Raw genomic sequence first — 23,426 nt, 5'->3', positions numbered from 1 at the left:
CAGACCAAGTTACCTGCTGAATGATACTGGACACGTTAACACATAACTATAAACGAAAATAGAATGACCAGGTTCTGTATGTATCGTCTACAATTATTAATAATACATCAGGAGGCCACAGGGACTTGTTGGCTGAAATATCTCAGTTGGGAGATCGTTAGACTGAAGAGCTTAAGGTACCTGATTCAATCCTGACTTTCAGCACAGTACGAGGGGATCCTACATTCTTGCAAAATATTTCTTGAAATCAGCTCTGGTTTTTTTTACTTTATTTCTCAAAATATTTTATCAACTGATCAACAACATGATAACTTCAACAAAAAGTTGTCTTTCTGTCCTCCTTCTAAACTTGCTTCCACCTCTCTTGCCATCAGCTTTGATGACGAATTTATCCCATTTCATACTTTTTTCAAAGTAAACTCTTGTCTGCATCAGCTTTCACTTATCCTTGAACAAAGTTGTCAGTATTGAGATGACATAGCTTACCTACTCAGGCGACATACGTCTGTGTAATACAGTGCTGGTCCACTCAGAGTTTTAAAAGAAAAACGACCTAACATTTATCCCAAAAACGCTACTCACCCATTTCACCAGTTAGCTGCTGAACAATGCAGGACACATTAAAACACAGCTCTAACCTCAGATTGAAAATCCAGGTTCTGCATCTCTGTTCTGGGATTGTTCAAAAAAAGAGGCTGAATACTATAGCTGCTGGCAGGCCGAAATAGCTCAGTTGGGAGAGCGTTAGACTGAAGATCTAAAGATCCCGGGTTTCGGCACATTTTGAACTTCTGCTTTGCATGCCACAAAGACTATTTTGAGTCAACTCATATTGACTTTGTTTATAATGATCAAAACCTTTTATCAAGATAATCGACAATACAATTAATTCAACATATTATTTACTTTCTGTCTTTCTTTCAAACTTGCTTCCACCTCTCTTGTATTCAACTTTGCCTCCTTTATTTCCCAATTGTTCCTTTAATTGAAAGTAAAGCTTTGCCTGCATCAGCCTCGAGTTCCCCTTATACAAAACTGTTAGTAGTCAGATGACCTAGCTTGCCGACCCTCGCCATATAGGTCTGTGTTTCTGAGTATAAGTCCATTCATAGTTTACAAACATCATCTAACTAACTTGGCTCCTAAAAAGGAAATTCACCCATCAGACCAATTTAGCTACTGAATAATACTGGACAATTTAACACATAACTGCACATGCAGATAGAGTGACCAGGTTCTGCATTTATCTTTAACAATTATAAAAAATACAACAGAAAGCCAAAATTGCCAGCTGGATGAAATAGCTCAGTTGGGAGAGCAGTAGACTGAAGATCTAAAGGTCCCTGGTTCAATCCCGGGTTTAGGCACATTTTGAACTTCTGCTTTGCATGCCACAAATGCTATTTGGAGTCAACTCATATTGACGTTGTTTATAATGATCAAAACCTTTTATCAAGCTGATCGATAAGACAACCATTTCAACATATTTTTTACATTCTGTCTTTCTGTCAAACTTGCTTCCACCTCTCTTGTATTCAACTTTACCTGCTTTATTTGCCAATTCTTCCTTTAATTGAAAGTAAAGCTTTGCCTGCATCAGCCTCGAGTTCCCCTTATACAAAACTGTTAGTAGTCAGATAACCTAGTTTGCCTACCCTCGCCATATAGGTCTGTGTGTCTGAGTATAAGTCCATTCATAGTTTACAAACATCTTCTAACTAACTTGGCTCCTAAAAAGGAAATTCACCCATCAGACCAATTTAGCTGCTGAATAATATTGGACAATTTAACACATAACTGCACATGCAGATAGAATGACCAGGGTCTGCATTTATCTTTAACAATTATCAAAAATACAACAGAAAGCCAAAATGGCCAGCTGGATGAAATAGCTCAGTCGGGAGAGTGTTAGATTGAAAATCTAAAAGTCCCTTGTTCAATGCTGGGTTTCGGAAAAGTCTGAGAGGTTTCTTGCTTCTCACAAAGTATTTCTTGGTATCAGCTCAAGTTTTTCTTTCTTTATTTATCAAAATATTTGATCAACTGATCGACAACATGATCAATTCAACATAGAATTGTCTTTCTGTCCTCCTTCTAAATTTGCTTCCACCTCTCTTGCATTCAGCTTCGCCTATAAATGTTTCCTATTTCATGCTTTTTTGTAAAGTAAACTCTTGTCTGCATCAGCTTCCACTTCTCCTTGAACACAGATTTCAGTATTCAGATGACATAGCTTACCTACTCAGGCCAAATACCTCTGTGTAATATGGTGCTAGTCCATTCAGAGTAAAAAAAAAAGCTACCTAACCTGGATCCGAAAAATGCTATTTACCTATTGCACCCGTTAACTGATGAATGATACAGGACATCTTAAAACATAGCTCTAGCATGAGGTTGAGCATCTATTTTCTTGGGAAGTTTAAAAGAAAGGATGAAGACCCAAACTACCAGCAGGCTGAAATAGCTCAGTTGGGAGAGCGTTAGACTGAAGATCTAAAGGTCCCTGGTTCAATCCCGGGTTTCGGCACAATTTCAACTTCTGCTTTTCATGTCACAAAAGCTGTTTGTGTTGTTGATGAGATTGATAAAAGGTTTTGATAAAGAAGAGCGTTGATTTAACTCCAATCAATTCAACATATTATTTACTTTCTGTCTTCCTTTCAAACTTGCTTCCACCTCTCTTGTATTCAACTATGCCTCATTTATTTTAAACTTCTTGCTTTATTTTAAAGTAAAGCTTTGCCTGCATCAGCCTCCAATTCCCCTTATACAAAACTGTCAGTAGTCAGATGACATAGCTTGTACACCCTGGCCATATAGGTCTGTGTTTCAGAGTATAAGTCAATTCAGAGTTTAGAAAAAAAAATTCTACCTACCTTGTCCCCTAAAAAGGATATTCACTCATCAGACCAAGTTACCTGCTGAATGATACTGGACACTTTAACACATAACTATAAACGAAAATAGAATGACCAGGTTCTGTATGTATCGTCTACAATTATTAATAATACATCAGGAGGCCACAGGGACTTGTTGGCTGAAATATCTCAGTTGGGAGATCGTTAGACTGAAGAGCTTAAGGTACCTGATTCAATCCTGACTTTCAGCACAGTGCGAGGGGATCCTACATTCTTGCAAAATATTTCTTGAAATCAGCTCTAGTTTTTTTTTCTTTATTTCTCAAAATATTTTATCAACTGATCAACAACATGATAACTTCAACAAAAAGTTGTCTTTCTGTCCTCCTTCTAAACTTGCTTCCACCTCTCTTGCCATCAACTTTGATGACGAATTTATCCCATTTTATACTTTTTTCAAAGTAAACTCTTGTCTGCATCAGCTTTCACTTCTCCTTGAACAAAGTTGTCAGTATTGAGATGACATAGCTTACCTACTCAGGCGACATACGTCTGTGTAATACAGTGCTGGTCCACTCAGAGTTTTAAAAGAAAAACGACCTAACATTTATCCCAAAAACGCTACTCACCCATTTCACCAATTAGCTGCTGAACAATGCAGGACACATTAAAACACAGCTCTAACCTCAGATTGAAAATCCAGGTTCTGCATCTCTGTTCTGGGATTGTTCAAAAAAAGAGGCTGAATACTATAGCTGCTGGCAGGCCGAAATAGCTCAGTTGGGAGAGTGTTAGTCTGAAGATCTAAAGGTCCCTGGTTCGATCCCGGGTTTCGGCACATTTTGAACTTCTGCTTTGCATGCCACAAAGACTATTTTGAGTCAACTCATATTGACTTTGTTTAAAATGATCAAAACCTTTTATCAAGATAATCGACAATACAATTAATTCAACATATTATTTACTTTCTGTCTTTCTTTCAAACTTGCTTCCACCTCTCTTGTATTCAACTTTGCCTCCTTTATTTCCCAATTCTTCCTTTAATTGAAAGTAAAGCTTTGCCTGCATCAGCCTCCAGTTCCCCTTATACAAAACTGTTAGTAGTCAGATGACCTAGCTTGCCGACCCTCGCCATATAGGTCTGTGTTTCTGAGTATAAGTCCATTCATAGTTTACAAACATCATCTAACTAACTTGGCTCCTAAAAAGGAAATTCACCCATTAGACCAATTTAGCTACTGAATAATACTGGACAATTTAACACATAACTGCACATGCAGATAGAGTGACCAGGTTCTGCATTTATCTTTAACAATTATAAAAAATACAACAGAAAGCCAAAATTGCCAGCTGGATGAAATAGCTCAGTTGGGAGAACAGTAGACTGAAGATCTAAAGGTCCCTGGTTCAATCCCGGGTTTAGGCACATTTTGAACTTCTGCTTTGCATGCCACAAATGCTATTTGGAGTCAACTCATATTGACGTTGTTTATAATGATCAAAACCTTTTATCAAGCTGATCGAAAAGACAACCATTTCAACATATTTTTTACATTCTGTCTTTCTGTCAAACTTGCTTCCACCTCTCTTGTATTCAACTTTACCTGCTTTATTTCCCAATTCTTCCTTTAATTGAAAGTAAAGCTTTGCCTGCATCAGCCTCCAGTTCCCCTTATACAAAACTGTTAGTAGTCAGATGACCTAGCTTGCCGACCCTCGCCATATAGGTCTGTGTTTCTGAGTATAAGTCCATTCATAGTTTACAAACATCATCTAACTAACTTGGCTCCTAAAAAGGAAATTCACCCATCAGACCAATTTAGCTACTGAATAATACTGGACAATTTAACACATAACTGCACATGCAGATAGAGTGACCAGGTTCTGCATTTATCTTTAACAATTATAAAAAATACAACAGAAAGCCAAAATTGACAGCTGGATGAAATAGCTCAGTTGGGAGAGCAGTAGACTGAAGATCTAAAGGTCCCTGGTTCTATCCCGGGTTTAGGCACATTTTGAACTTCTGCTTTGCATGCCACAAATGCTATTTGGAGTCAACTCATATTGACGTTGTTTATAATGATCAAAACCTTTTATCAAGCTGATCGATAAGGCAACCATTTCAGCATATTTTTTACATTCTGTCTTTCTGTCAAACTTGCTTCCACCTCTCTTGTATTCAACTTTACCTGCTTTATTTGCCAATTCTTCCTTTAATTGAAAGTAAAGCTTTGCCTGCATCAGCCTCGAGTTCCCCTTATACAAAACTGTTAGTAGTCAGATGACCTAGTTTGCCTACCCTCGCCATATAGGTCTGTGTGTCTGAGTATAAGCCCATTCATAGTTTACAAACATCTTCTAACTAACTTGGCTCCTAAAAAGGAAATTCACCCATCAGACCAATTTAGCTGCTGAATAATATTGGACAATTTAACACATAACTGCACATGCAGATAGAATGACCAGGGTCTGCATTTATCTTTAACAATTATCAAAAATACAACAGAAAGCCAAAATGGCCAGCTGGATGAAATAGCTCAGTTGGGAGAGTGTTAGATTGAAAATCTAAAAGTCCCTTGTTCAATGCTGGGTTTCGGAAAAGTCTGAGAGGGTTCTTGCTTCTCACGAAATATTTCTTGGTATCAGCTCAAGTTTTTCTTTCTTTATTTATCAAAATATTTGATCAACTGATCGACAACATGATCAATTCAACATAGAATTGTCTTTCTGTCCTCCTTCTAAATTTGCTTCCACCTCTCTTGCATTCAGCTTCGACTACAAATGTTTCCTATTTCATGCTTTTTTGTAAAGTAAACTCTTGTCTGCATCAGCTTCCACTTCTCCTTGAACACAGATTTCAGTATTCAGATGACATAGCTTACCTACTCAGGCCAAATACCTCTGTGTAATATGGTGCTAGTCCATTCAGAGTAAAAAAAAAAGCTACCTAACCTGGATCCGAAAAATGCTATTTACCTATTGCACCCGTTAACTGATGAATGATACAGGACATCTTAAAACATAGCTCTAGCATGAGGTTGAGCATCTATTTTCTTGGGAAGTTTAAAAGAAAGGATGAAGACCCAAACTACCAGCAGGCCGAAATAGCTCAGTTGGGAGAGCGTTAGACTGAAGATCTAAAGGTCCCTGGTTCAATCCTGGGTTTTGGCACAATTTCAACTTCTGCTTTTCATGTCACAAAAGCTGTTTGGAGTTAAATCAACGCTCTTCTTTATCAAAACCTTTTATCAATCTGATCAACAACACAATCAATTCAACATATTATTTACTTTCTGTCTTCCTTTCAAAGTTGCTTCCACCTCTCTTGTATTCAACTATGCCTCATTTATTTGAAACTTCTTGCTTTATTTTAAAGTAAAGCTTTGCCTGCATCAGCCTCCAATTCCCCTTATACAAAACTGTCAGTAGTCAGATGACATAGCTTGTACACCCTGGCCATATAGGTCTGTGTTTCAGAGTATAAGTCAATTCAGAGTTTAGAAAAAAAAATTCTACCTACATTGTCCCCTAAAAAGGATATTCACTCATCAGACCAAGTTACCTGCTGAATGATACTGGACACTTTAACACATAACTATAAACGAAAATAGAATGACCAGGTTCTGTATGTATCGTCTACAATTATTAATAATACATCAGGAGGCCACAGGGACTTGTTGGCTGAAATATCTCAGTTGGGAGATCGTTAGACTGAAGAGCTTAAGGTACCTGATTCAATCCTGACTTTCAGCACAGTGCGAGGGGATCCTACATTCTTGCAAAATATTTCTTGAAATCAGCTCTAGTTTTTTTTTCTTTATTTCTCAAAATATTTTATCAACTGATCAACAACATGATAACTTCAACAAAAAGTTGTCTTTCTGTCCTCCTTCTAAACTTGCTTCCACCTCTCTTGCCATCAGCTTTGATGACGAATTTATCCCATTTTATACTTTTTTCAAAGTAAACTCTTGTCTGCATCAGCTTTCACTTCTCCTTGAACAAAGTTGTCAGTATTGAGATGACATAGCTTACCTACTCAGGCGACATACGTCTGTGTAATACAGTGCTGGTCCACTTAGAGTTTTAAAAGAAAAACGACCTAACATTTATCCCAAAAACGCTACTCACCCATTTCACCAGTTAGCTGCTGAACAATGCAGGACACATTAAAACACAGCTCTAACCTCAGATTGAAAATCCAGGTTCTGCATCTCTGTTCTGGGATTGTTCAAAAAAAGAGGCTGAATACTATAGCTGCTGGCAGGCCGAAATAGCTCAGTTGGGAGAGTGTTAGACTGAAGATCTAAAGGTCCCTGGTTCGATCCCGGGTTTCGGCACATTTTGAACTTCTGCTTTGCATGCCACAAAGACTATTTTGAGTCAACTCATATTGACTTTGTTTATAATGATCAAAACCTTTTATCAAGATAATCGACAACACAATTAATTCAACATATTATTTACTTTCTGTCTTTCTTTCAAACTTGCTTCCACCTCTCTTGTATTCAACTTTGCCTCCTTTATTTCCCAATTCTTCCTTTAATTGAAAGTAAAGCTTTGCCTGCATCAGCCTCCAGTTCCCCTTATACAAAACTGTTAGTAGTCAGATGACCTAGCTTGCCGACCCTCGCCATATAGGTCTGTGTTTCTGAGTATAAGTCCATTCATAGTTTACAAACATCATCTAACTAACTTGGCTCCTAAAAAGGAAATTCACCCATCAGACCAATTTAGCTACTGAATAATACTGGACAATTTAACACATAACTGCACATGCAGATAGAGTGACCAGGTTCTGCATTTATCTTTAACAATTATAAAAAAAACAACAGAAAGCCAAAATTGCCAGCTGGATGAAATAGCTCAGTTGGGAGAGCAGTAGACTGAAGATCTAAAGGTCCCTGGTTCAATCCCGGGTTTAGGCACATTTTGAACTTCTGCTTTGCATGCCACAAATGCTATTTGGAGTCAACTCATATTGACGTTGTTTATAATGATTAAAACCTTTTATCAAGCTGATCGATAAGACAACCATTTCAACATATTTTTTACATTCTGTCTTTCTGTCAAACTTGCTTCCACCTCTCTTGTATTCAACTTTACCTGCTTTATTTGCCAATTCTTCCTTTAATTGAAAGTAAAGCTTTGCCTGCATCAGCCTCGAGTTCCCCTTATACAAAACTGTTAGTAGTCAGATGACCTAGTTTGCCTACCCTCGCCATATAGGTCTGTGTGTCTGAGTATAAGTCCATTCATAGTTTACAAACATCTTCTAACTAACTTGGCTCCTAAAAAGGAAATTCACCCATCAGACCAATTTAGCTGCTGAATAATATTGGACAATTTAACACATAACTGCACATGCAGATAGAATGACCAGGGTCTGCATTTATCTTTAACAATTATCAAAAATACAACAGAAAGCCAAAATGGCCAGCTGGATGAAATAGCTCAGTCGGGAGAGTGTTAGATTGAAAATCTAAAAGTCCCTTGTTCAATGCTGGGTTTCGGAAAAGTCTGAGAGGTTTCTTGCTTCTCACAAAGTATTTCTTGGTATCAGCTCAAGTTTTTCTTTCTTTATTTATCAAAATATTTGATCAACTGATCGACAACATGATCAATTCAACATAGAATTGTCTTTCTGTCCTCCTACTAAATTTGCTTCCACCTCTCTTGCATTCAGCTTCGACTACAAATGTTTCCTATTTTATGCTTTTTTGTAAAGTAAACTCTTGTCTGCATCAGCTTCCACTTCTCCTTGAACACAGATTTCAGTATTCAGATGACATAGCTTACCTACTCAGGCCAAATACCTCTGTGTAATATGGTGCTAGTCCATTCAGAGTAAAAAAAAAAGCTACCTAACCTGGATCCGAAAAATGCTATTTACCTATTGCACCCGTTAACTGATGAATGATACAGGACATCTTAAAACATAGCTCTAGCATGAGGATGAGCATCTATTTTCTTGGGAAGTTTAAAAGAAAGGATGAAGACCCAAACTACCAGCAGGCTGAAATAGCTCAGTTGGGAGAGCGTTAGAGTGAAGATCTAAAGGTCCCTGGTTCAATCCCGGGTTTCGGCACAATTTCAACTTCTGCTTTTCATGTCACAAAAGCTGTTTGGAGTTAAATCAAAGCTCTTCTTTATCAAAACCTTTCATCAATCTGATCAACAACACAATCAATTCAACATATTATTTACTTTCTGTCTTCCTTTCAAACTTGCTTCCACCTCTCTTGTATTCAACTATGCCTCATTTATTTGCAACTTCTTGCTTTATTTTAAAGTAAAGCTTTGCCTGCATCAGCCTCCAATTCCCCTTATACAAAACTGTCAGTAGTCAGATGACATAGCTTGTACACCCTGGCCATATAGGTCTGTGTTTCAGAGTATAAGTCAATTCAGAGTTTAGAAAAAAAATTCTACCTACCTTGTCCCCTAAAAAGGATATTCACACATCAGACCAAGTTACCTGCTGAATGATACTGGACACTTTAACACATAACTATAAACGAAAATAGAATGACCAGGTTCTGTATGTATCGTCTACAATTATTAATAATACATCAGGAGGCCACAGGGACTTGTTGGCTGAAATATCTCAGTTGGGAGATCGTTAGACTGAAGAGCTTAAGGTACCTGATTCAATCCTGACTTTCAGCACAGTGCGAGGGGATCCTACATTCTTGCAAAATATTTCTTGAAATCAGCTCTGGTTTTTTTTACTTTATTTCTCAAAATATTTTATCAACTGATCAACAACATGATAACTTCAACAAAAAGTTGTCTTTCTGTCCTCCTTCTAAACTTGCTTCCACCTCTCTTGCCATCAGCTTTGATGACGAATTTATCCCATTTCATACTTTTTTCAAAGTAAACTCTTGTCTGCATCAGCTTTCACTTCTCCTTGAACAAAGTTGTCAGTATTGAGATGACATAGCTTACCTACTCAGGCGACATACGTCTGTGTAAAACAGTGCTGGTCCACTCAGAGTTTTAAAAGAAAAACGACCTAACATTTATCCCAAAAACGCTACTCACCCATTTCACCAGTTAGCTGCTGAACAATGCAGGACACATTAAAACACAGCTCTAACCTCAGATTGAAAATCCAGGTTCTGCATCTCTGTTCTGGGATTGTTCAAAAAAAGAGGCTGAATACTATAGCTGCTGGCAGGCCGAAATAGCTCAGTTGGGAGAGTGTTAGACTGAAGATCTAAAGGTCCCTGGTTCGATCCCGGGTTTCGGCACATTTTGAACTTCTGCTTTGCATGCCACAAAGACTATTTTGAGTCAACTCATATTGACTTTGTTTATAATGATCAAAACCTTTTATCAAGATAATCGACAACACAATTAATTCAACATATTATTTACTTTCTGTCTTTCTTTCAAACTTGCTTCCACCTCTCTTGTATTCAACTTTGCCTCCTTTATTTCCCAATTCTTCCTTTAATTGAAAGTAAAGCTTTGCCTGCATCAGCCTCCAGTTCCCCTTATACAAAACTGTTAGTAGTCAGATGACCTAGCTTGCCGACCCTCGCTATATAGGTCTGTGTTTCTGAGTATAAGTCCATTCATAGTTTACAAACATCATCTAACTAACTTGGCTCCTAAAAAGGAAATTCACCCATCAGACCAATTTAGCTACTGAATAATACTGGACAATTTAACACATAACTGCACATGCAGATAGAGTGACCAGGTTCTGCATTTATCTTTAACAATTATAAAAAATACAACAGAAAGCCAAAATTGCCAGCTGGATGAAATAGCTCAGTTGGGAGAGCAGTAGACTGAAGATCTAAAGGTCCCTGGTTCAATCCCGGGTTTAGGCACATTTTGAACTTCTGCTTTGCATGCCACAAATGCTATTTGGAGTCAACTCATATTGACGTTGTTTATAATGATCAAAACCTTTTATCAAGCTGATCGATAAGACAACCATTTCAACATATTTTTTACATTCTGTCTTTCTGTCAAACTTGCTTCCACCTCTCTTGTATTCAACTTTACCTGCTTTATTTGCCAATTCTTCCTTTAATTGAAAGTAAAGCTTTGCCTGCATCAGCCTCGAGTTCCCCTTATACAAAACTGTTAGTAGTCAGATGACCTAGTTTGCCTACCCTCGCCATATAGGTCTGTGTGTCTGAGTATAAGTCCATTCATAGTTTACAAACATCTTCTAACTAACTTGGCTCCTAAAAAGGAAATTCACCCATCAGACCAATTTAGCTGCTGAATAATATTGGACAATTTAACACATAACTGCACATGCAGATAGAATGACCAGGGTCTGCATTTATCTTTAACAATTATCAAAAATAGAACAGAAAGCCAAAATGGCCAGCTGGATGAAATAGCTCAGTCGGGAGAGTGTTAGATTGAAAATCTAAAAGTCCCTTGTTCAATGCTGGGTTTCGGAAAAGTCTGAGAGGTTTCTTGCTTCTCACAAAGTATTTCTTGGTATCAGCTCAAGTTTTTCTTTCTTTATTTATCAAAATATTTGATCAACTGATCGACAACATGATCAATTCAACATAGAATTGTCTTTCTGTCCTCCTACTAAATTTGCTTCCACCTCTCTTGCATTCAGCTTCGACTACAAATGTTTCCTATTTTATGCTTTTTTGTAAAGTAAACTCTTGTCTGCATCAGCTTCCACTTCTCCTTGAACACAGATTTCAGTATTCAGATGACATAGCTTACCTACTCAGGCCAAATACCTCTGTGTAATATGGTGCTAGTCCATTCAGAGTAAAAAAAAAAGCTACCTAACCTGGATCCGAAAAATGCTATTTACCTATTGCACCCGTTAACTGATGAATGATACAGGACATCTTAAAACATAGCTCTAGCATGAGGATGAGCATCTATTTTCTTGGGAAGTTTAAAAGAAAGGATGAAGACCCAAACTACCAGCAGGCTGAAATAGCTCAGTTGGGAGAGCGTTAGAGTGAAGATCTAAAGGTCCCTGGTTCAATCCCGGGTTTCGGCACAATTTCAACTTCTGCTTTTCATGTCACAAAAGCTGTTTGGAGTTAAATCAAAGCTCTTCTTTATCAAAACCTTTCATCAATCTGATCAACAACACAATCAATTCAACATATTATTTACTTTCTGTCTTCCTTTCAAACTTGCTTCCACCTCTCTTGTATTCAACTATGCCTCATTTATTTGCAACTTCTTGCTTTATTTTAAAGTAAAGCTTTGCCTGCATCAGCCTCCAATTCCCCTTATACAAAACTGTCAGTAGTCAGATGACATAGCGTGTACACCCTGGCCATATAGGTCTGTGTTTCAGAGTATAAGTCAATTCAGAGTTTAGAAAAAAAATTCTACCTACCTTGTCCCCTAAAAAGGATATTCACACATCAGACCAAGTTACCTGCTGAATGATACTGGACACTTTAACACATAACTATAAACGAAAATAGAATGACCAGGTTCTGTATGTATCGTCTACAATTATTAATAATACATCAGGAGGCCACAGGGACTTGTTGGCTGAAATATCTCAGTTGGGAGATCGTTAGACTGAAGAGCTTAAGGTACCTGATTCAATCCTGACTTTCAGCACAGTGCGAGGGGATCCTACATTCTTGCAAAATATTTCTTGAAATCAGCTCTGTTTTTTTCTACTTTATTTCTCAAAATATTTTATCAACTGATCAACAACATGATAACTTCAACAAAAAGTTGTCTTTCTGTCCTCCTTCTAAACTTGCTTCCACCTCTCTTGCCATCAGCTTTGATGACGAATTTATCCCATTTCATACTTTTTTCAAAGTAAACTCTTGTCTGCATCAGCTTTCACTTCTCCTTGAACAAAGTTGTCAGTATTGAGATGACATAGCTTACCTACTCAGGCGACATACGTCTGTGTAATACAGTGCTGGTCCACTCAGAGTTTTAAAAGAAAAACGACCTAACATTTATCCCAAAAACGCTACTCACCCATTTCACCAGTTAGCTGCTGAACAATGCAGGACACATTAAAACACAGCTCTAACCTCAGATTGAAAATCCAGGTTCTGCATCTCTGTTCTGGGATTGTTCAAAAAAAGAGGCTGAATACTATAGCTGCTGGCAGGCCGAAATAGCTCAGTTGGGAGAGCGTTAGACTGAAGATCTAAAGATCCCGGGTTTCGGCACATTTTGAACTTCTGCTTTGCATGCCACAAAGACTATTTTGAGTCAACTCATATTGACTTTGTTTATAATGATCAAAACCTTTTATCAAGATAATCGACAATACAATTAATTCAACATATTATTTACTTTCTGTCTTTCTTTCAAACTTGCTTCCACCTCTCTTGTATTCAACTTTGCCTCCTTTATTTCCCAATTCTTCCTTTAATTGAAAGTAAAGCTTTGCCTGCATCAGCCTCGAGTTCCCCTTATACAAAACTGTTAGTAGTCAGATGACCTAGCTTGCCGACCCTCGCCATATAGGTCTGTGTTTCTGAGTATAAGTCCATTCATAGTTTACAAACATCATCTAACTAACTTGGCTCCTAAAAAGGAAATTCACCCATCAGACCAATTTAGCTACTGAATAATACTGGACAATTTAACACATAACTGCACATGCAGATAGAGTGACCAGGTTCTGCATTTATCTTTAACAATTATAAAAAATACAACAGAAAGCCAAAATTGCCAGCTGGATGAAATAGCTCAGTTGGGAGAGCAGTAGACTGAAGATCTAAAGGTCCCTGGTTCAATCCCGGGTTTAGGCACATTTTGAACTTCTGCTTTGCATGCCACAAATGCTATTTGGAGTCAACTCATATTGACGTTGTTTATAATGATCAAAACCTTTTATCAAGCTGATCGAAAAGACAACCATTTCAACATATTTTTTACATTCTGTCTTTCTGTCAAACTTGCTTCCACCTCTCTTGTATTCAACTTTACCTGCTTTATTTGCCAATTATTCCTTTAATTGAAAGTAAAGCTTTGCCTGCATCAGCCTCGAGTTCCCCTTATACAAAACTGTTAGTAGTCAGATGACCTAGTTTGCCTACCCTCGCCACATAGGTCTGTGTGTCTGAGTATAAGTCCATTCATAGTTTACAAACATCTTCTAACTAACTTGGCTCCTAAAAAGGAAATTCACCCATCAGACCAATTTAGCTGCTGAATAACATTGGACAATTTAACACATAACTGCACATGCAGATAGAATGACCAGGGTCTGCATTTATCTTTAACAATTATCAAAAATACAACAGAAAGCCAAAATGGCCAGCTGGATGAAATAGCTCAGTTGGGAGAGTGTTAGATTGAAAATCTAAAAGTCCCTTGTTCAATGCTGGGTTTCGGAAAAGTCTGAGAGGTTTCTTGCTTCTCGCAAAATATTTCTTGGTATCAGCTCAAGTTTTTCTTTCTTTATTTATCAAAATATTTGATCAACTGATCGACAACATGATCAATTCAACATAGAATTGTCTTTCTGTCCTCCTTCTAAATTTGCTTCCACCTCTCTTGCATTCAGCTTCGACTACAAATGTTTCCTATTTCATGCTTTTTTGTAAAGTAAACTCTTGTCTGCATCAGCTTCCACTTCTCCTTGAACACAGATTTCAGTATTCAGATGACATAGCTTACCTACTCAGGCCAAATACCTCTGTGTAATATGGTGCTAGTCCATTCAGAGTAAAAAAAAAAGCTACCTAACCTGGATCCGAAAAATGCTATTTACCTATTGCACCCGTTAACTGATGAATGATACAGGACATCTTAAAACATAGCTCTAGCATGAGGTTGAGCATCTATTTTCTTGGGAAGTTTAAAAGAAAGGATGAAGACCCAAACTACCAGCAGGCCGAAATAGCTCAGTTGGGAGAGCGTTAGACTGAAGATCTAAAGGTCCCTGGTTCAATCCCGGGTTTCGGCACAATTTCAACTTCTGCTTTTCATGTCACAAAAGCTGTTTGGAGTTAAATCAACGCTCTTCTTTATCAAAACCTTTTATCAATCTGATCAACAACACAATCAATTCAACATATTATTTACTTTCTGTCTTCTTTTCAAACTTGCTTCCACCTCTCTTGTATTCAACTATGCCTCATTTATTTGAAACTTCTTGCTTTATTTTAAAGTAAAGCTTTGCCTGCATCAGCCTCCAATTCCCCTTATACAAAACTGTCAGTAGTCAGATGACATAGCTTGTACACCCTGGCCATATAGGTCTGTGTTTCAGAGTATAAGTCAATTCAGAGTTTAGAAAAAAAAATTCTACCTACATTGTCCCCTAAAAAGGATATTCACTCATCAGACCAAGTTACCTGCTGAATGATACTGGACACTTTAACACATAACTATAAACGAAAATAGAATGACCAGGTTCTGTATGTATCGTCTACAATTATTAATAATACATCAGGAGGCCACAGGGACTTGTTGGCTGAAATATCTCAGTTGGGAGATCGTTAGACTGAAGAGCTTAAGGTACCTGATTCAATCCTGACTTTCAGCACAGTGCGAGGGGATCCTACATTCTTGCAAAATATTTCTTGAAATCAGCTCTAGTTTTTTTCTTTATTTCTCAAAATATTTTATCAACTGATCAACAACATGATAACTTCAACAAAAAGTTGTCTTTCTGTCCTCCTTCTAAACTTGCTTCCACCTCTCTTGCCATCAGCTTTGATGACGAATTTATCCCATTTTATACTTTTTTCAAAGTAAACTCTTGTCTGCATCAGCTTTCACTTCTCCTTGAACAAAGTTGTCAGTATTGAGATGACATAGCTTACCTACTCAGGCGACATACGTCTGTGTAATACAGTGCTGGTCCACTGAGAGTTTTAAAAGAAAAACGACCTAACATTTATCCCAAAAACGCTACTCACCCATTTCACCAGTTAGCTGCTGAACAATGCAGGACACATTAAAACACAGCTCTAACCTCAGATTGAAAATCCAGGTTCTGCATCTCTGTTCTGGGATTGTTCAAAAAAAGAGGCTGAATACTATAGCTGCTGGCAAGCCGAAATAGCTCAGTTGGGAGAGCGTTAGACTGAAGATCTAAAGGTCCCTGGTTCGATCCCGGGTTTCGGCTTATTTTGAACTTCTGCTTTGCATGCCACAAAGACTATTTTGAGTCAACTCATATTGACTTTGTTTATAATGATCAAAACCTTTTATCAAGATAATCGACAATACAATTAATTCAACATATTATTTACTTTCTGTCTTTCTTTCAAACTTGCTTCCACCTCTCTTGTATTCAACTTTGCCTCCTTTATTTCCCAATTCTTCCTTTAATTGAAAGTAAAGCTTTGCCTGCATCAGCCTCCAGTTCCCCTTATACAAAACTGTTAGTAGTCAGATGACCTAGCTTGCCGACCCTCGCCATATAGGTCTGTGTTTCTGAGTATAAGTCCATTCATAGTTTACAAACATCATCTAACTAACTTGGCTCCTAAAAAGGAAATTCACCCATCAGACCAATTTAGCTACTGAATAATACTGGACAATTTAACACATAACTGCACATGCAGATAGAGTGACCAGGTTCTGCATTTTTCTTTAACAATTATAAAAAATACAACAGAAAGCCAAAATTGCCAGCTGGATGAAATAGCTCAGTTGGGAGAGCAGTAGACTGAAGATCTAAAGGTCCCTGGTTCAATCCCGGGTTTAGGCACATTTTGAACTTCTGCTTTGCATGCCACAAATGCTATTTGGAGTCAACTCATATTGACGTTGTTTATAATGATCAAAACCTTTTATCAAGCTGATCGATAAGACAACCATTTCAACATATTTTTTACATTCTGTCTTTCTGTCAAACTTGCTTCCACCTCTCTTGTATTCAACTTTACCTGCTTTATTTGCCAATTCTTCCTTTAATTGAAAGTAAAGCTTTGCCTGCATCAGCCTCGAGTTCCCCTTATACAAAACTGTTAGTAGTCAGATGACCTAGTTTGCCTACCCTCGCCATATAGGTCTGTGTGTCTGAGTATAAGTCCATTCATAGTTTACAAACATCTTCTAACTAACTTGGCTCCTAAAAAGGAAATTCACCCATCAGACCAATTTAGCTGCTGAATAATATTGGACAATTTAACACATAACTGCACATGCAGATAGAATGACCAGGGTCTGCATTTATCTTTAACAATTATCAAAAATACAACAGAAAGCCAAAATTGCCAGCTGGATGAAATAGCTCAGTCGGGAGAGTGTTAGATTGAAAATCTAAAAGTCCCTTGTTCAATGCTGGGTTTCGGAAAAGTCTGAGAGGTTTCTTGCTTCTCACAAAATATTTCTTGGTATCAGCTCAAGTTTTTCTTTCTTTATTTATCAAAATATTTGATCAACTGATCGACAACATGATCAATTCAACATAGAATTGTCTTTCTGTCCTCCTTCTAAATTTGCTTCCACCTCTCTTGCATTCAGCTTCGACTACAAATGTTTCCTATTTCATGCTTTTTTGTAAAGTAAACTCTTGTCTGCATCAGCTTCCACTTCTCCTTGAACACAGATTTCAGTATTCAGATGACATAGCTTACCTACTCAGGCCAAATACCTCTGTGTAATATGGTGCTAGTCCATTCAGAGTAAAAAAAAAAGCTACCTAACCTGGATCCGAAAAATGCTATTTACCTATTGCACCCGTTAACTGATGAATGATACAGGACATCTTAAAACCTAGCTCTAGCATGAGGTTGAGCATCTATTTTCTTGGGAAGTTTAAAAGAAAGGATGAAGACCCAAACTACCAGCAGGCTGAAATAGCTCAGTTGGGAGAGCGTTAGACTGAAAATCTAAAGGTCCCTGGTTCAATCCTGGGTTTCGGCACAATTTCAACTTCTGCTTTTCATGTCACAAAAGCTGTTTGGAGTTAAATCAACACTCTTCTTTATCAAAACCTTTTATCAATCTGATCAACAACACAATCAATTCAACATATTATTTACTTTCTGTCTTCCTTTCAAACTTGCTTCCACCTCTCTTGTATTCAACTATGCCTCATTTATTTGCAACTTCTTGCTTTATTTTAAAGTAAAGCTTTGCCTGCATCAGCCTCCAATTCCCCTTATACAAAACTGTCAGTAGTCAGATGACATAGCTTGTACACCCTGGCCATATAGGTCTGTGTTTCAGAGTATAAGTCAATTTAGAGTTTAGAAAAAAAAATTCTACCTACCTTGTCCCCTAAAAAGGATATTCACTCATCAGACCAAGTTACCTGCTGAATGATACTGGACACTTTAACACATAACTATAAACGAAAATAGAATGACCAGGTTATGTATGTATCGTCTACAATTATTAATAATACATCAGGAGGCCACAGGGACTTGTTGGCTGAAATATCTCAGTTGGGAGATCGTTAGACTGAAGAGCTTAAGGTACCTGATTCAATCCTGACTTTCAGCACAGTGCGAGGGGATCCTACATTCTTGCAAAATATTTCTTGAAATCAGCTCTATTTTTTTTTTCTTTATTTCTCAAAATATTTTATCAACTGATCAACAACACGATAACTTCAACAAAAAGTTGTCTTTCTGTCCTCCTTCTAAACTTGCTTCCACCTCTCTTGCCATCAACTTTGATGACGAATTTATCCCATTTTATACTTTTTTCAAAGTAAACTCTTGTCTGCATCAGCTTTCACTTCTCCTTGAACAAAGTTGTCAGTATTGAGATGACATAGCTTACCTACTCAGGCGACATACGTCTGTGTAATACAGTGCTGGTCCACTCAGAGTTTTAAAAGAAAAACGACCTAACATTTATCCCAAAAACGCTACTCACCCATTTCACCAGTTAGCTGCTGAACAATGCAGGACACATTAAAACACAGCTCTAACCTCAGATTGAAAATCCAGGTTCTGCATCTCTGTTCTGGGATTGTTCAAAAAAAGAGGCTGAATACTATAGCTGCTGGCAGGCCGAAATAGCTCAGTTGGGAGAGTGTTAGACTGAAGATCTAAAGGTCCCTGGTTCGATCCCGGGTTTCGGCACATTTTGAACTTCTGCTTTGCATGCCACAAAGACTATTTTGAGTCAACTCATATTGACTTTGTTTAAAATGATCAAAACCTTTTATCAAGATAATCGACAATACAATTAATTCAACATATTATTTACTTTCTGTCTTTCTTTCAAACTTGCTTCCACCTCTCTTGTATTCAACTTTGCCTCCTTTATTTCCCAATTCTTCCTTTAATTGAAAGTAAAGCTTTGCCTGCATCAGCCTCCAGTTCCCCTTATACAAAACTGTTAGTAGTCAGATGACCTAGCTTGCCGACCCTCGCCATATAGGTCTGTGTTTCTGAGTATAAGTCCATTCATAGTTTACAAACATCATCTAACTAACTTGGCTCCTAAAAAGGAAATTCACCCATCAGACCAATTTAGCTACTGAATAATACTGGACAATTTAACACATAACTGCACATGCAGATAGAGTGACCAGGTTCTGCATTTATCTTTAACAATTATAAAAAATACAACAGAAAGCCAAAATTGCCAGCTGGATGAAATAGCTCAGTTGGGAGAACAGTAGACTGAAGATCTAAAGGTCCCTGGTTCAATCCCGGGTTTAGGCACATTTTGAACTTCTGCTTTGCATGCCACAAATGCTATTTGGAGTCAACTCATATTGACGTTGTTTATAATGATCAAAACCTTTTATCAAGCTGATCGAAAAGACAACCATTTCAACATATTTTTTACATTCTGTCTTTCTGTCAAACTTGCTTCCACCTCTCTTGTATTCAACTTTACCTGCTTTATTTCCCAATTCTTCCTTTAATTGAAAGTAAAGCTTTGCCTGCATCACCCTCCAGTTCCCCTTATACAAAACTGTTAGTAGTCAGATGACCTAGCTTGCCGACCCTCGCCATATAGGTCTGTGTTTCTGAGTATAAGTCCATTCATAGTTTACAAACATCATCTAACTAACTTGGCTCCTAAAAAGGAAATTCACCCATCAGACCAATTTAGCTACTGAATAACACTGGACAATTTAACACATAACTGCACATGCAGATAGAGTGACCAGGTTCTGCATTTATCTTTAACAATTATAAAAAATACAACAGAAAGCCAAAAATGACAGCTGGATGAAATAGCTCAGTTGGGAGAGCAGTATACTGAAGATCTAAAGGTCCCTGGTTCAATCCCGGGTTTAGGCACATTTTGAACTTCTGCTTTGCATGCCACAAATGCTATTTGGAGTCAACTCATATTGACGTTGTTTATAATGATCAAAACCTTTTATCAAGCTGATCGATAAGACAACCATTTCAACATATTTTTTACATTCTGTCTTTCTGTCAAACTTGCTTCCACCTCTCTTGTATTCAACTTTACCTGCTTTATTTGCCAATTCTTCCTTTAATTGAAAGTAAAGCTTTGCCTGCATCAGCCTCGAGTTCCCCTTATACAAAACTGTTAGTAGTCAGATGACCTAGTTTGCCTACCCTCGCCATATAGGTCTGTGTGTCTGAGTATAAGTCCATTCATAGTTTACAAACATCTTCTAACTAACTTGGCTCCTAAAAAGGAAATTCACCCATCAGACCAATTTAGCTGCTGAATAATATTGGACAATTTAACACATAACTGCACATGCAGATAGAATGACCAGGGTCTGCATTTATCTTTAACAATTATCAAAAATACAACAGAAAGCCAAAATGGCCAGCTGGATGAAATAGCTCAGTTGGGAGAGTGTTAGATTGAAAATCTAAAAGTCCCTTGTTCAATGCTGGGTTTCGGAAAAGTCTGAGAGGGTTCTTGCTTCTCACAAAATATTACTTGGTATCAGCTCAAGTTTTTCTTTCTTTATTTATCAAAATATTTGATCAACTGATCGACAACATGATCAATTCAACATAGAATTGTCTTTCTGTCCTCCTTCTAAATTTGCTTCCACCTCTCTTGCATTCAGCTTCGACTACAAATGTTTCCTATTTCATGCTTTTTTGTAAAGTAAACTCTTGTCTGCATCAGCTTCCACTTCTCCTTGAACACAGATTTCAGTATTCAGATGACATAGCTTACCTACTCAGGCCAAATACCTCTGTGTAATATGGTGCTAGTCCATTCAGAGTAAAAAAAAAAGCTACCTAACCTGGATCCGAAAAATGCTATTTACCTATTGCACCCGTTAACTGATGAATGATACAGGACATCTTAAAACATAGCTCTAGCATGAGGATGAGCATCTATTTTCTTGGGAAGTTTAAAAGAAAGGATGAAGACCCAAACTACCAGCAGGCTGAAATAGCTCAGTTGGGAGAGCGTTAGAGTGAAGATTTAAAGGTCCCTGGTTCAATCCTGGGTTTCGGCACAATTTCAACTTCTGCTTTTCATGTCACAAAAGCTGTTTGGAGTTAAATCAAAGCTCTTCTTTATCAAAACCTTTCATCAATCTGATCAACAACACAATCAATTCAACATATTATTTACTTTCTGTCTTCCTTTCAAACTTGCTTCCACCTCTCTTGTATTCAACTATGCCTCATTTATTTGCAACTTCTTGCTTTATTTTAAAGTAAAGCTTTGCCTGCATCAGCCTCCAATTCCCCTTATACAAAACTGTCAGTAGTCAGATGACATAGCTTGTACACCCTGGCCATATAGGTCTGTGTTTCAGAGTATAAGTCAATTCAGAGTTTAGAAAAAAAATTCTACCTACCTTGTCCCCTAAAAAGGATATTCACACATCAGACCAAGTTACCTGCTGAATGATACTGGACACTTTAACACATAACTATAAACGAAAATAGAATGACCAGGTTCTGTATGTATCGTCTACAATTATTAATAATACATCAGGAGGCCACAGGGACTTGTTGGCTGAAATATCTCAGTTGGGAGATCGTTAGACTGAAGAGCTTAAGGTACCTGATTCAATCCTGACTTTCAGCACAGTGCGAGGGGATCCTACATTCTTGCAAAATATTTCTTGAAATCAGCTCTGGTTTTTTTTACTTTATTTCTCAAAATATTTTATCAACTGATCAACAACATGATAACTTCAACAAAAAGTTGTCTTTCTGTCCTCCTTCTAAACTTGCTTCCACCTCTCTTGCCATCAGCTTTGATGACGAATTTATCCCATTTCATACTTTTTTCAAAGTAAACTCTTGTCTGCATCAGCTTTCACTTCTCCTTGAACAAAGTTGTCAGTATTGAGATGACATAGCTTACCTACTCAGGCGACATACGTCTGTGTAATACAGTGCTGGTCCACTCAGAGTTTTAAAAGAAAAACGACCTAACATTTATCCCAAAAACGCTACTCACCCATTTCACCAGTTAGCTGCTGAACAATGCAGGACACATTAAAACACAGCTCTAACCTCAGATTGAAAATCCAGGTTCTGCATCTCTGTTCTGGGATTGTTCAAAAAAAGAGGCTGAATACTATAGCTGCTGGCAGGCCGAAATAGCTCAGTTGGGAGAGCGTTAGACTGAAGATCTAAAGATCCCGGGTTTCGGCACATTTTGAACTTCTGCTTTGCATGCCACAAAGACTATTTTGAGTCAACTCATATTGACTTTGTTTATAATGATCAAAACCTTTTATCAAGATAATCGACAATACAATTAATTCAACATATTATTTACTTTCTGTCTTTCTTTCAAACTTGCTTCCACCTCTCTTGTATTCAACTTTGCCTCCTTTATTTCCCAATTCTTCCTTTAATTGAAAGTAAAGCTTTGCCTGCATCAGCCTCGAGTTCCCCTTATACAAAACTGTTAGTAGTCAGATGACCTAGCTTGCCGACCCTCGCCATATAGGTCTGTGTTTCTGAGTATAAGTCCATTCATAGTTTACAAACATCATCTAACTAACTTGGCTCCTAAAAAGGAAATTCACCCATCAGACCAATTTAGCTACTGAATAATACTGGACAATTTAACACATAACTGCACATGCAGATAGAGTGACCAGGTTCTGCATTTATCTTTAACAATTATAAAAAATACAACAGAAAGCCAAAATTGCCAGCTGGATGAAATAGCTCAGTTGGGAGAGCAGTAGACTGAAGATCTAAAGGTCCCTGGTTCAATCCCGGGTTTAGGCACATTTTGAACTTCTGCTTTGCATGCCACAAATGCTATTTGGAGTCAACTCATATTGACGTTGTTTATAATGATCAAAACCTTTTATCAAGCTGATCGATAAGACAACCATTTCAACATATTTTTTACATTCTGTCTTTCTGTCAAACTTGCTTGCACCTCTCTTGTATTCAACTTTACCTGCTTTATTTGCCAATTCTTCCTTTAATTGAAAGTAAAGCTTTGCCTGCATCAGCCTCGAGTTCCCCTTATACAAAACTGTTAGTAGTCAGATGACCTAGTTTGCCTACCCTCGCCATATAGGTCTGTGTGTCTGAGTATAAGTCCATTCATAGTTTACAAACATCTTCTAACTAACTTGGCTCCTAAAAAGGAAATTCACCCATCAGACCAATTTAGCTGCTGAATAATATTGGACAATTTAACACATAACTGCACATGCAGATAGAATGACCAGGGTCTGCATTTATCTTTAACAATTATCAAAAATACAAC

General features: G+C 37.6%; 6 non-coding genes across 6 annotated transcripts; all 6 read left to right on the top strand.

Moving 5' to 3' along the window:
- The first annotated feature begins 2,454 nt into the window (after positions 1-2,454).
- TRNAF-GAA (transfer RNA phenylalanine (anticodon GAA)) lies at positions 2,455-2,527 on the top strand. The gene has a single exon. It is a non-coding gene; the product is annotated as a tRNA-Phe (tRNA).
- A 4,601-nt stretch (positions 2,528-7,128) lies between these two features.
- TRNAF-GAA (transfer RNA phenylalanine (anticodon GAA)) lies at positions 7,129-7,201 on the top strand. Its single transcript has one exon. It is a non-coding gene; the product is annotated as a tRNA-Phe (tRNA).
- Positions 7,202-10,044: 2,843 nt separating this feature from the next.
- On the top strand, positions 10,045-10,117 carry TRNAF-GAA (transfer RNA phenylalanine (anticodon GAA)). The gene has a single exon. It is a non-coding gene; the product is annotated as a tRNA-Phe (tRNA).
- A 4,579-nt stretch (positions 10,118-14,696) lies between these two features.
- On the top strand, positions 14,697-14,769 carry TRNAF-GAA (transfer RNA phenylalanine (anticodon GAA)). Its single transcript has one exon. It is a non-coding gene; the product is annotated as a tRNA-Phe (tRNA).
- Positions 14,770-15,863: 1,094 nt separating this feature from the next.
- Positions 15,864-15,936, top strand: TRNAF-GAA (transfer RNA phenylalanine (anticodon GAA)). Its single transcript has one exon. It is a non-coding gene; the product is annotated as a tRNA-Phe (tRNA).
- Positions 15,937-18,780: 2,844 nt separating this feature from the next.
- TRNAF-GAA (transfer RNA phenylalanine (anticodon GAA)) lies at positions 18,781-18,853 on the top strand. The gene has a single exon. It is a non-coding gene; the product is annotated as a tRNA-Phe (tRNA).
- Positions 18,854-23,426: the final 4,573 nt, after the last annotated feature.

Source organism: Triturus cristatus, chromosome 8, assembly GCF_964204655.1.
Source record: "Triturus cristatus chromosome 8, aTriCri1.1, whole genome shotgun sequence".
NCBI lineage: Eukaryota > Metazoa > Chordata > Amphibia > Caudata > Salamandridae > Triturus > Triturus cristatus.
Note: the sequence above shows the minus strand (reverse complement) of the source record. Positions and strands in the feature narration are given on the sequence as shown.